Below are 13,640 nucleotides of genomic sequence, written 5' to 3'. Positions count from 1 at the left end.
GGTTGAAAAATCGTAGCTTCGCAGGCATAAGTTGCATAGTTCTGTCTGCTAGCCTTGTTCCACTCATTTTTGTTTATCAAAAAATCACCAAAAATAAAAAAAAATGTATACAGTCTGTTATGTCAGACTGAGGCTTTGGGTATCTGTGGTGGAAAAATCGTAGCTTCGCAGGCATACATACCATAGTTCTGTGTGCTAGCCTTGGTCTACTTCTTTTTTTTTTCAAAATTTCACATACAGAACAAATAATTATACAGTCTGTTATCTGTGGCTGCAGCCTCTAGTATCTGTGGTAGAAAAATCGTAGATTTGCAGGCATACTGATCAGATATGATTTTGCTCCAATTGAAATATTGCAGTAGTCCATTTAAATTGGGCAAGGCAAGGGACGGGGAAGTGGACGTGATGCTGATGGTGCATGCAGAGGACGAGGCCGTGGCCAAGCTGAAAGTGGGCTACAACAAAGACCCACATCTTCGCGCTTGACCTTCCTGTCCCAGTTTCTAGAGGGCCGCAGCACACCACTATTGAAGCCAGACCAGTGTGAAACGGTTGTTAGTTAGATAGCGGATAATGCTTCCAGTTATTTAGTCACCACCATCATCACCATGTCTTCCACACGGTCAGGTCTGAGTAGCCGTGAGTGTGGACTGAATATTCCTCACCCTGATCCTCCTTCCTCCCACCATGCCGAGTGCCTTGAGACAACTGATCCCACACTTGGACACTCCGAAGATCTGTTCAGTTTTCCCTTTCAAGATTCCGGACTCTCGGTCAGTCAACTTGAAGTGGGGCCAGATGAGATCGCATGTAGCGATGCCCAAAGCTTTGATCAGCCGCGGTCACATGAAGGCGATGGTGGGAAAGTGTCACAAGAGGTGGAGGATGATGAGACACAATTGTCAAAAAGTCAGGAGGAGGAGCAGAGTGCGGATGTGAAAGACGAGCGTTCAGTTGTCTATACCCCAGTCATTGGAAGGCAAGTGGAAATACCCAGCCAACGCCCCACAGGCCACAATACTAAATTCTAACATTTATCTTCTGCTTGCGCTTGAAATGTTGCCTTTTAGGCTCGTTGAGACAGAAGCTTTCCACAACCTGATGGCGGCCGTCCCAAGGTACTCGGTCCCCAGTCACCACTATTTCTCCCCTGCATAACAGCAGCATGTGTCCCACAACATTACCCGTGCCCTCAACAATGCTGTTACAGGGAAAGTTCACCTAACCACGGACACGTGGACAAGTGCTTGTGGGCAGGGACGGTACATCTCACTGACGGCACACTGGGTTATCATAGTGGAAGCCGGGACCCAGTCGGACCTTGGGATGGAACACATCCTCCCCATGCCGAGGATTGCGGGCCCTACGTCAATCAGGGTTGCCCCCACAGTCTACAGCTCCTGTACCTCCTCCTCCATCTCTGAAATCAACACATCAGTCAGAAGCTGGACACACTGCAGCACTGCCTCAGCCAGGCGGCAACAAGCTGTGTTGAAGCTAATCTGCATAGGTGACAAACCGCACAATGCAGAAGAGTTGTGGACAGCACTGAAAGAGCAGTCAGATGTTTGGATGACACCGCTGAACCTACAGCCAGGCATGGTCCTGTGTGACAATGGCTGGAACATGGTGGTGGCTCTGAGGCAAGGTGAGCTAACACACGTACCTTGCCTGGCCCATGTGCTTAACCTCGTGGTTCAATATTTTCTGAAAAAGCTACCCGAAGCTGCCGGATTTGCAAGTGAAAGTACACCGTCAGTCTGCCCATTTTACAAATATCAGCTACAGCTTCAGCCACCCTTGCTGTGCTACAACAGCGGTTTCAGCTTCCAGCTCACCGACTGGTGTGTGATGTCCCCACTCATTGGAACTCTACACTGCATATGTTGGAAAGGATTTGGGAGCAGAAGAGGGCAGTTGTTGACTACCAATATCAACAAGGCCATCGATATTCAGTTCAGACTCCTCACACAAGACCTCAGGAGTGGACATGGATGTCAGACATATGTACCATCCTCCAAAACTTTGAGGACTGCACCAAGATGGTGAGCGGTGATGACGCCATAATTAGTGTCATCATCCCACTTCTCTGCATTCTGAAAACCTCTCTGCTCACAATTAAAGAGGATGCATTGCAGGCAAAGCACGAGGACATGGAGCAAGGAACCATACAGGGGGATTACACTCAGACCAGCCTCATGTCTTCCGAAAGTGGATTGGTAGTCAATAAGGAGGAGGAGGAAGAACAGGAGCTAGTTTCATGCGCTATAGACGGTACTACAAACACAGCTGTCCGTCTGTTCAGCGGGGATGGCCTGAGGACAGGAAGAATGAGGATGTGGAGGACAGCATGGTCAGTCATCCTGTTGGTGAGGACACGGAAGTCTTGCCTGTTAGCAGTCTGCCATGCATGGCTGACTTTATATTGCGCTGCTTTTCACGTGAGCCTCGCATTATAAAACTTTTTGGTGACACTCATTACTTGTTGGTCACACTTCTAGACCCACACTACAAGGAAAACTTTCAATCTCTTCTGCCTGATGTAGAGCGGTGTACTAAAATGTTGCAGTATCAGAGGGCCCTTGTAGAGGAATTACTCAGAAATTTCATTTTCCCATGTGAGAACGCTTGCAGCAGACGTCAGACTTTGTTCACCAACCAAGGAGTCCAAGTGAGAGACAGAAGTAGAATCCAGCTCAGGCAGGGGAACAATGGCAAAGTTCTGGGACAGTTTTCTCAGACCCTCCCATCATGCCGGTACAGAGGCAAGGGGTTCTGTCACAAGAAGTGCAATGTTTGAGAAGATGCTGAGACAGTACCTAGCAGATCATACAAACGTCCTCCCTGATTCCTCTGTGCATTTTAATTATTGGGTATCCAAACTGGACATGTGTCATGAACTAGCTCTCTACGCCTTGGAGGTCCTGGCCTACCCTGCTGCTAGCTTCCTGTCACAGCGGGTTTTTAGTGCCACTGGTGGAATTATAACAGATAACTGCATCCGCCTGTCAACTGGATATTGTGACAGCCTGACTCTTATAAAAATGAACAAGGGCTGGATTGGGCAAGATTTCTGTACACCACCAAGTGAAAACAGCGAAACATAACCTCTAAAACAATGTGTTTTTTGTGGAGGTGTATTGTCATGCACCTCTCCCCAACCACACATGGCTATCCGCTTCCTGATTTTGTCTGTTTGTTGTTATCCTTCCTCCTTATCCTCATCTTCCACAACCAGTACAACCAGGGTGAACGTATTCCGTGATGCAAAAGTCACTCATTTTTTGTGCAAGGGTGTTTTTCTGCTGCCGTTACTAATTAGAAACCAAAATAAACTCTCCCAGGGGGAACTGTCATCAAAATGAGATGTACGTATATTTTTCCCATTTATTCTGATATATTCCAGTTTTAATATCTCTGCACCATCATTTTATGACCCAGTGTACACCTCTACAATCTGAAAATATTGAAATACTGTTATATATATTTTTTTATATCCCTGTCTCTGAGCTGTTGCTAGGGACAAACATATCTCACTGGACTCAATCTGGCATCATATATATGAACCTGTGTTCGCCCCTCCTTTTTGTTATTTACTTTCATTGGTGGATTCACATCCTTTATTTTTTTTAATTTCAATATGATTTAGCTTTATGTCTCCTCATTCTCCACCACTAGATTACCAGGCTTAACATCTTCTGTGCTGCTACAGGCAGTCCAATTTTTGGCAAGGGTGTCTATTATGCCCATAGTATATTTTTTAAAAATGTACCCCGAATGGGGAAATGTTTGTCAGCCCGCACACTTGGTGTATGAGCATTACAAGTCTAGGAGACTCACTCCTTTAAATTGGGCCTAGTTTTTAATGAGTCCCTCCTCCACCTCTCATCATTTTACACCACTAGATCACCAGGGTTCACGTGTTCCGTGCTGCTACAGACAGTCAATTTTTTGGCAAGGGTGTCTATGATCCCCATAAAATATTTTTAAAAAATGTACCCACCATGTGAAATGTTTGTCAGCCCATGCACTTAGTGTATTGGCATTACGAGTCTAGGAGACCCGCTCCTATGTAATGGGACAGTTTTTTTATGAGGCCTTCCTCCATGTTTCTTCCAAGGGGGGATTGGGGTGCGTGCAAATTTGGGTCAAGGCGGCCCTTGCAGTCAATGCATAAGGAAACAGTATGGCAGGACCAACTGAAGAATGTGAAGTGGGTTTTCCTGTGGCCATCCAGTACCTGGGTTCAAAGGATTCTTGGGGAGCATATGACTTAAAAGCAGGGCAGGCCTTGCAGTCAATGCAACATTTTTTCAGGAAGCCTTCCTGTACCTCTCGTGAAAGGGGTATTGGGGTGATCCAGGGGCGATCCCCATGAGGTCTCTGTGTTATTTGAGCAGTGTTTCCATCATTTTCAGACGTTTTTAGACCTTAAAAGGACGCCCGGGGGGATCGCGGTAAAAATACTCGAGTTTCCCATAAACTTACATTGGGCTCGTTGTTCTGGCCGAGTACCCGAGTATTCCAATCTGCTCGACCCGAGCAACGAGCACCCGAGCATTTTAGTGCTCGCTCATCGCTAGTAATAATTCAAGATAATATTACACCTACATTTTAGAAGAAATAACTGTATTTTAAAATTTGACAAATAAAACGTCCAACTTCCCCCAAATTCAGTTTCACCAACATTTGTCCAAATGTGGCAATAAAAATTGATTTATTTTTCCTTTTCCAATAGGTCAAAAGTAATTGCGCCCACAGCTCTGTGTATGTACTACATTTAAGCATTCATTACCAAAATGTCATACTTCAAGGCGGGCACCTCTAATGACTGATGGGCTGAAGGTGCGGATTATTTTATTTTTGAGGTTTCAGTCACGTTCCTCAGAAACATCTATAACTGGGGCTGGGGTCATTGTGCCCAATGATCAGATACATTGTGAAATAAATTGTATAATAAACTGTTTGTAGTGTTTTGGAATGTGTGATTCATTATACAAGTACAAATCAAAATAACACTAAAGAAATAATAATGTAACTACAGTGATGTCATCACTTGTCGGTCCCTATTATGATGTCATTGTGCTGATGTCATCACTGGTTGTTCCCTATTATGATGTCACTATACTGCTGTCATCACTGGTCTGTCCCTGTTATGATGTCACTGAGCTGATGTCTTCACTGGTCTGTCCCTATTATGTCACTGTGCTGATGTCATCACTGGTCATTCCCTATTATGATGTCACTGCGCTGATGTCATCACTGGTTGTTCCCTATTATGTCACTGTGCTGATGTCATCACTGGTCGTTCCCTATTATGATGTCACTGCGCTGATGTCATCACTGGTTGTTCCCTATTATGTCAATGTGCTGATGTCATCACTGGTCGTTCCCTATTATGTCACTGTGCTGATGTCATCACTGGTCGGTCCCTATTATGATGTCACTGTGCTGATGTCATCACTGGTCGGTCCCTATTATGATGTCATTGTGCTGATGTCATCACTGGTCGGTCCCTATTATGATGTCACTGTGCTGATGTCATCACTGGTTGTTCCCTATTATTATGTCACTATACTGCTGTCATCACTGGTCGGTCCCTATTATGATGTCACTGTGCTGATGTCATCACTGGTCGTTCCCTATTATGATGTCACTGTGCTGATGTCATCACTGGTCGGTCCCTATTATGATGTCACTGTGCTGATGTCATCACTGGTCGGTCCCTATTATGATGTCACTATACTGCTGTCATCACTGGTCTGTCCCTATTATGATGTCACTGAGCTGATGTCTTCACTGGTCTGTCCCTATTATGTCACTGTGCTGATGTAATCACTGGTCGGTCCCTATTATGATGTCACTGTGCTGATGTCATCACTGGTCGTTCCCTGTCACTGTGCTGATGTCATCACTGGTCGGTCCCTATTATGATGTCACTATGCTGATGTCATCACTGGTCATTCCCTATTATGATGTCACTGCGCTGCTGTCATCACTGGTCGGTCCCTATTATGATGTCACTGTGCTGATGTCATCACTGGTCGTTCCCTATTATGATGTCACTGCGCTGATGTCATCACTGGTTGTTCCCTATTATGTCACTGTGCTGATGTCATCACTGGTCGTTCCCTATTATGATGTCACTGCGCTGATGTCATCACTGGTTGTTCCCTATTATGTCAATGTGCTGATGTCATCACTGGTCGTTCCCTATTATGTCACTGTGCTGATGTCATCACTGGTCGGTCCCTATTATGATGTCACTGTGCTGATGTCATCACTGGTCGGTCCCTATTATGATGTCATTGTGCTGATGTCATCACTGGTCGGTCCCTATTATGATGTCACTGTGCTGATGTCATCACTGGTTGTTCCCTATTATTATGTCACTATACTGCTGTCATCACTGGTCGGTCCCTATTATGATGTCACTGTGCTGATGTCATCACTGGTCGTTCCCTATTATGATGTCACTGTGCTGATGTCATCACTGGTCGGTCCCTATTATGATGTCACTGTGCTGATGTCATCACTGGTCGGTCCCTATTATGATGTCACTATACTGCTGTCATCACTGGTCTGTCCCTATTATGATGTCACTGAGCTGATGTCTTCACTGGTCTGTCCCTATTATGTCACTGTGCTGATGTAATCACTGGTCGGTCCCTATTATGATGTCACTGTGCTGATGTCATCACTGGTCGTTCCCTGTCACTGTGCTGATGTCATCACTGGTCGGTCCCTATTATGATGTCACTATGCTGATGTCATCACTGGTCATTCCCTATTATGATGTCACTGCGCTGCTGTCATCACTGGTCGGTCCCTATTATGATGTCACTGTGCTGATGTCATCACTGGTCGGTCCCTATTATGATGTCACTATACTGCTGTCATCACTGGTCTGTCCCTATTATGATGTCACTGAGCTGATGTCTTCACTGGTCTGTCCCTATTATGATGTCACTGTGCTGATGTCATCACTGATCATTCCCTATTATGATGTCACTGCGCTGATGTCATCACTGGTCGGTCCCTATTATGATGTCACTGTGCTGATGTCGTCACTGGTCGTTCCCTATTATGTCACTGTGCTGATGTCATCACTGGTCATTCCCTATTATGATGTCACTGCGCTGCTGTCATCACTGGTCGGTCCCTATTATGATGTCACTGTGCTGATGTCATCACTGGTCGGTCCCTATTATGATGTCACTATACTGCTGTCATCACTGGTCTGTCCCTATTATGATGTCACTGAGCTGATGTCTTCACTGGTCTGTCCCTATTATGATGTCACTGTGCTGATGTCATCACTGATCATTCCCTATTATGATGTCACTGCGCTGATGTCATCACTGGTCGGTCCCTATTATGATGTCACTGTGCTGATGTCGTCACTGGTCGTTCCCTATTATGTCACTGTGCTGATGTCATCACTGGTCGGTCCCTATTATGATGTCATCACTGGTCGGTCCCTATTATGATGTCACTGAGCTGATGTCATCACTGGTCGGTCCCTATTATGATGTCACTGTGCTGATGTCATCACTGATCATTCCCTATTATGATGTCACTGCGCTGATGTCATCACTGGTCGGTCCCTATTATGATGTCACTGTGCTGATGTCATCACTGGTCTTTCCCTATTATGTCACTGTGCTGATGTCATCACTGGTCGGTCCCTATTATGATGTCACTGTGCTGATGTCATCACTGGTCGGTCCCTATTATGATGTCACTGCGCTGATGTCATCACTGGTCTGTCTCTATTATGATGTCACTGTGCTGAATCGCTGATGTCATCACTGACCTTTTTTTGTTTTGTTGACATACTGCTTTGAAAGCTTGTTTGTTGCTTGGTTGCTCTCATTTTTATTGCTAACTTTTTTGATAGAAACAACATTTTGATCGCTTTTTCTTAAAATGTTTTTGCAGTGATGCGGTTATCCAAAAAACCTACAATTCATGCATTTAAGGTCATTTTTTCTTATTATTGCACTTACTGTTCAGGTTTATTATTTTAAATTCCAATACATTGGATTCTGTGAATGTGGCGATATCAAGTATACATATTATTTTCTCTACTATTAATGTGAGCAAAAGAGAGCGGGGAGGGGGGATGAATTTAATTTGTATTTCTTAGGGTATGTGCACACGTTGTGGATTTGCTTGTGGAATTTTCAGATTCTTCCTCTCTTGTCAGAAAAGGAAAGTAAAAGTGAATATTATATATATATATATATATATATATATATATATATATGTATATACACTGCTCAAAAAATAAAGGGAACACTTAAACAATAGAGTATAACTCCAAGTAAATCAAACTTCTGTGACATCAAACTGTCCACTTAGGAAGCAACACTGATTGACAATCAATTTCACATGCTGTTGTGCAAATGGAATAGACAACAGATGGAAATTATTGGCAATTATCAAGACACCCTCAATAAAGGAGTGGTTCCGCAGGTGGGGACCACAGACCACATCTCAGTACCATTGCTTTCTGGCTGATGTTTTGGTCACTTTTGAATGTTGGTTGTGCTTTCACACTCGTGGTAGCATGAGACGGACTCTACAACCCACACAAGTGGCTCAGGTAGTGCAGCTCATCCAGGATGGCACATCAATGTGAGCTGTGGCAAGAAGGTTTGCTGTGTCTGTCAGCCTAGTGTCCAGAGGCTGGAGGCGCTACCAGGAGACAGGCCAGTACACCAGGAGACGTGGAGGGGGCCGTAAAAGGGCAAAAACCCAGCAGCAGGACCGCTACCTCAGACTTTGTACAAGGAGGAACAGGAGGAGCACTGCCAGAGCCCTCCAGCAGGCCACAAATGTGTCTGCACAAATGGTGAGAAACCGACTCCATGAGGATGGTCTGAGTGCCTGACGTCCACAAATGGGGTTGTGCTCACAGTCCAACACCGTGCAGGATGCTTGGCATTTGCCACAGAACACCAGGATTGGCAAATTCACCACAGGCGCCCTGTGCTCTTCACAGATGAAAGCAGGTTCACACTGAGCACATGTGACAGAGTCTGGAGATGCCGTGGAGAGTGATCTGCCTGCAACATCCTTCAGCATGACCAGTTGGCAGTGGGTCAGTAATGGCGAGGGGTGGCATTTCTTTGGAGGGCCGCACAGCCCTCCATGTGCTCGCCAGAGGTAGTAGCCTGACTGCCATTAGGTACTGAGATGAGATCCTCAGACCCCTTGTGAGAACATATGCTGGTGCGGTTGGCCCTGGGTTCCTCCTAATGCAGGACAACACCAGACCTCATGTGGCTGGAGTGTGTCAGCAGTTCCTGCAAGATGGAGGCATTGAAGCTGGCCCACCGATTCCCCAGACCTGAATCTGATTGAACACATCTGGGACATCATGTCTCGCACCATCCACCAACATCACGTTACACCACAGACTGTCCAGGAGTTGGCAGATGCTTTAGTTCAGGTCTAGGAGGAGAACCCTCAGGAGACCATCCGCCTCCTCATCAGGAGCATGCCCAGGCATTGTAGGGAGGTCATACAGGCACGTGGAGGCCGCACACACTACTGAGCATCATTTCCTTGTCTTGAGGCATTTCCACTGAAGTTGGATCAGCCTGTAACTTCATTTTCCACTTTGATTTTGAGCATCATTCTAACTCAAGACCTCTGTGGGATATTAGTTGTGATTTACGCTGATAATTTATAGGTTTTATTGTTTTCAGCACATAGTGGAATGTGCTGAAAACAATAAAACCTATAAATTATCATGTAATGAATAAAGATTTACAACTGGAATATTTCATTCAGTGATATCTAGGATGTGGGATTTTAGTGTTCCCTTTATTTTTTTGAGCAGTGTATATAGATAGATAGATATAGATAACACCAAGCCTGATGTTTAGTAATGAAAATAATAAAATAGTACATAAAGAGTTAAATAAAGACACACACACAAACAAAATTTACGTGAAATGCAATATCTGTTTAATTAAAAAAATGGAAATAAAAAATTGCGTGGGCTCCCGCATAATTTTCTTAACCAGCAGAGGGAAATCCAGCGACTGGGGGCAGATGTTTATAGCCTGGGAAGGGGGCAGTACCCATGGATCTTTCCAGGCTATTAATATCAGCTCACAACTGTATATTTAGCCTTTACTGGCTATTAAAATAGGGGAGCCCCCCAAAAAATGACGTGGGGTCCCGCTATAATAACCAGCAAATGTTATGCAGACAGCTACAGGCTAATATTAATAGCTTAGGAAGGGGCCATGGATATTGCCCCCTCCGGCTCAAGACATCAGCTCTCAGCCGCACCAGAAAAGGCGCATTTCTAAGATGCGCCAATTCGTCTCGCTCTTTCCACTTGCCCTGTACCGATGGCAAGGGAGGTAATAGTTGGGGTGGCTGATGTCACGCCCCACTTTTCAGTTTTTGAATTTCCACAAAAATTTTAAATAACCAATAAATTTAATTCAACTTCACAATTGTGTTCCACTTGTTGTTGATTCTTCCCCCAAAATTTACATTTGGTATCTTTATGTTTGAAGCATGATATGTGGGAAAAGGTTGAAAAGTTCAAGGGGGCCGAATACTTTGGCAAGACACTGTATATCCCTCATCCTGGTCTATATATCCATCATCCTGGTATGTATGCCACCACCCTGGGCCTCTTTTTTATATGTATTCCTCCATCTTGGGCCTCTTCTTGGTATATACGTCCCTCATCCTGGTATATATGCCCAACATCTCGAATTCCTTCCTGGTTATATATGTCCAAATTCTACTGCTGTTCTCTAACTCATGAAACAAAAAAAACACATTCTACTCACCTTCCCTCTCTCCCACGTCGCTTGGCATCCTCTATTGAAGCCAGCACAGAGGCTGGCAGCTAAAGTCGGATGACACTGATGAAAATTTGATGAAACCCTGAACAAACAAAATCATTGATGAAACTTGGACCATTTTTCTTGTACTTGAAAAAAAACTAGACGTCTAAATGATCCCTTAGTCTGATGTTTTGTACCTTTACCTTTCCATTACCTTTTTAAAGCAAAACGTTGCATGATCCGTTTTAACGTCGCACGCGACTATTACAATTCTGGTGTACAAAAAAAAATCACACAATGGGGGGGGGGGGAAGTAATTTTCTCAAAAATTTTGCATCTTTTTAAAAATTTGCAAATAAAGAATCGGTCGCAAACATCTGGCTTAAAAAAACCATGTCTGTGACACTCAAAAAACAGAAAAAAAATGGATGAACAAATGGTAAAAAGACTTCAAAATCAGGGCAATTTAAAAGAAAAATTTGGCACAAAACAAAAACAGCAAAAAATGGCACCAATGCCACAATGAATGGGTCTTAAATGTCTATTACATTATCAAGAAGTTTTCTCAGGATGAAGAACTTTAAGAAAAAAAAAAAAAAAAAAAAAAAATATATATATATATATATATTTCTTTGTAGAGCACTAGGGGTATGAAAGACAAGGTCAAAGCGGGATCTAATGGTGGGTTTGATCACACATCCCTTTAATATCTCTTCATTAAATTGTCCCTTCTTGAAAGATCCTCTGAATTACCTAACTTTTAGACAAGGCTAAACTAGTGCTCCTTACCCATCTAACCGAAAGAGACGCCAAATCAATGTCATTAATCCTCTTTTTCTTGGGCGTCGTGCTGTTTTCTCTGATGGTTTTGTAAAATGATATATGTTTTTTTCCAAATAATTGTTGATTATGTGTCTGACTGCAAAGAAGAAGCCGAACAAGAGACAGAAAATAGCTGTATTTTCGGAATCTGCACATCTATTATGATAACTAAGAGTGGACTCTTTAGTAAAGAAAGGACAATTTGGCCTATCAAGAACTATTAATTTTGGTACTTAGTTTACTTAGACATGACATCTGCTCTTGAACGACCTTAATGCTTTGCTTAGCAGCGGAACACGAGTAGATTTCCAATGCGTCGTGTTTGTCAGGTCTCCGAATCTTCTCTTAAAATCATTGCTTAAAGAACATTGTGACTTATTTATTAAGGATAACACTAAATGGACAATGATTCATTGGACCACCAGTAACTGTCTATTATATCCTCATAATGTAAACTATAAGAGAAATTATTATATAATCACGGAAAATACTTCTCTGCTTTTTCTATAATTACAGAGTTAAGAAACACTGATATTAACACTAAGAAAAAATGTAATCACACAAATAACATTTAGCAGGAAAAATGCAGTATACAAAAATATACCTAGCATAATACTGCTCTCTATGTACAAGAATATAACTACTATAATACTGCTCCTATGTACAAGAATATAACTACTATAATACTTCCTCCTATGTACAAGAATATAACTACTATAATACTGCTCCTATGTAAAAGAATATAACTACTATAATAGTGCTCCTATATACAAGAATATAACTACTATAATACTGTCCCTATGTACAAGAATATAACTACTATAATACTGCCCCCTATGTACAAGAGTATAACTACTGTAATACTGCTCCTATATACAAGAATATAACTACTATAATACTGCTCCTATGTACAAGAATATAACTACTATAATACTGCCCCCTATGTACAAGAATATAACTACTATAATACTGCTCCTATGTACAAGAATATAACTACTATAATACTGCTCCTATATACAAGAATATAACTACTATAATACTGCCCCCTATGTGCAAGAATATAACTACTATAATACTGCCCGTATGTACAAGAATATAACTACTATAATACTGCTGCTATGTACAAGAATATAACTACTATAATACTGCCCCCTATGTACAAGAATATAACTACTATAATACTGCTCCTATGTACAAGAATATAACTACTATAATACTGCTCCTATATACAAGAATATAAGTACTATAATACTGCCCCCTATGTGCAAGAATATAACTACTATAATACTGCCCGTATGTACAAGAATATAACTACTATAATACTGCTGCTATGTACAAGAATATAACTACTATAATACTGCTCCTATGTACAAGAATATAACTACTATAATACTGCTCCTATGTACAAGAATATAACTACTATAATACTGCTCCTATGTACAAGAATATAACTACTATAATACTGCCCCTATGTACAAGAATATAACTACTATAATACTGCTATGTACAAGAATATAACTACTATAATACTGCTCCTATGTACAACAATATAACTACTATAATACTGCCCGTATGTACAAGAATATAACTACTATAATACTGCTCCTATGTACAAGAATATAACTACTATAATACTGCCCCTATGTACAAGAATATAACTACTATAATACTGCTATGTACAAGAATATAACTACTATAATACTGCTCCTATGTACAAGAATATAACTACTATAATACTGCCCCCTATGTACAAGAATATAACTACTATAATACTGCTCCTATGTACAAGAATATAACTACTATAATACTGCTCCTATATACAAGAATATAACTACTATAATACTGCCCCCTATGTGCAAGAATATAACTACTATAATTCTGCCCGTATGTACAAGAATATAACTACTATAATACTGCTGCTATGTACAAGAATATAACTACTATAATACTGCCCCCTATGTACAAGAATATAACTACTATAATACTGCTCCTATGTAC

This window comes from Ranitomeya variabilis, chromosome 2, assembly GCF_051348905.1.
Source record: "Ranitomeya variabilis isolate aRanVar5 chromosome 2, aRanVar5.hap1, whole genome shotgun sequence".
NCBI classification, from domain to species: domain Eukaryota; kingdom Metazoa; phylum Chordata; class Amphibia; order Anura; family Dendrobatidae; genus Ranitomeya; species Ranitomeya variabilis.
This window is presented reverse-complemented; position numbering follows the sequence as displayed.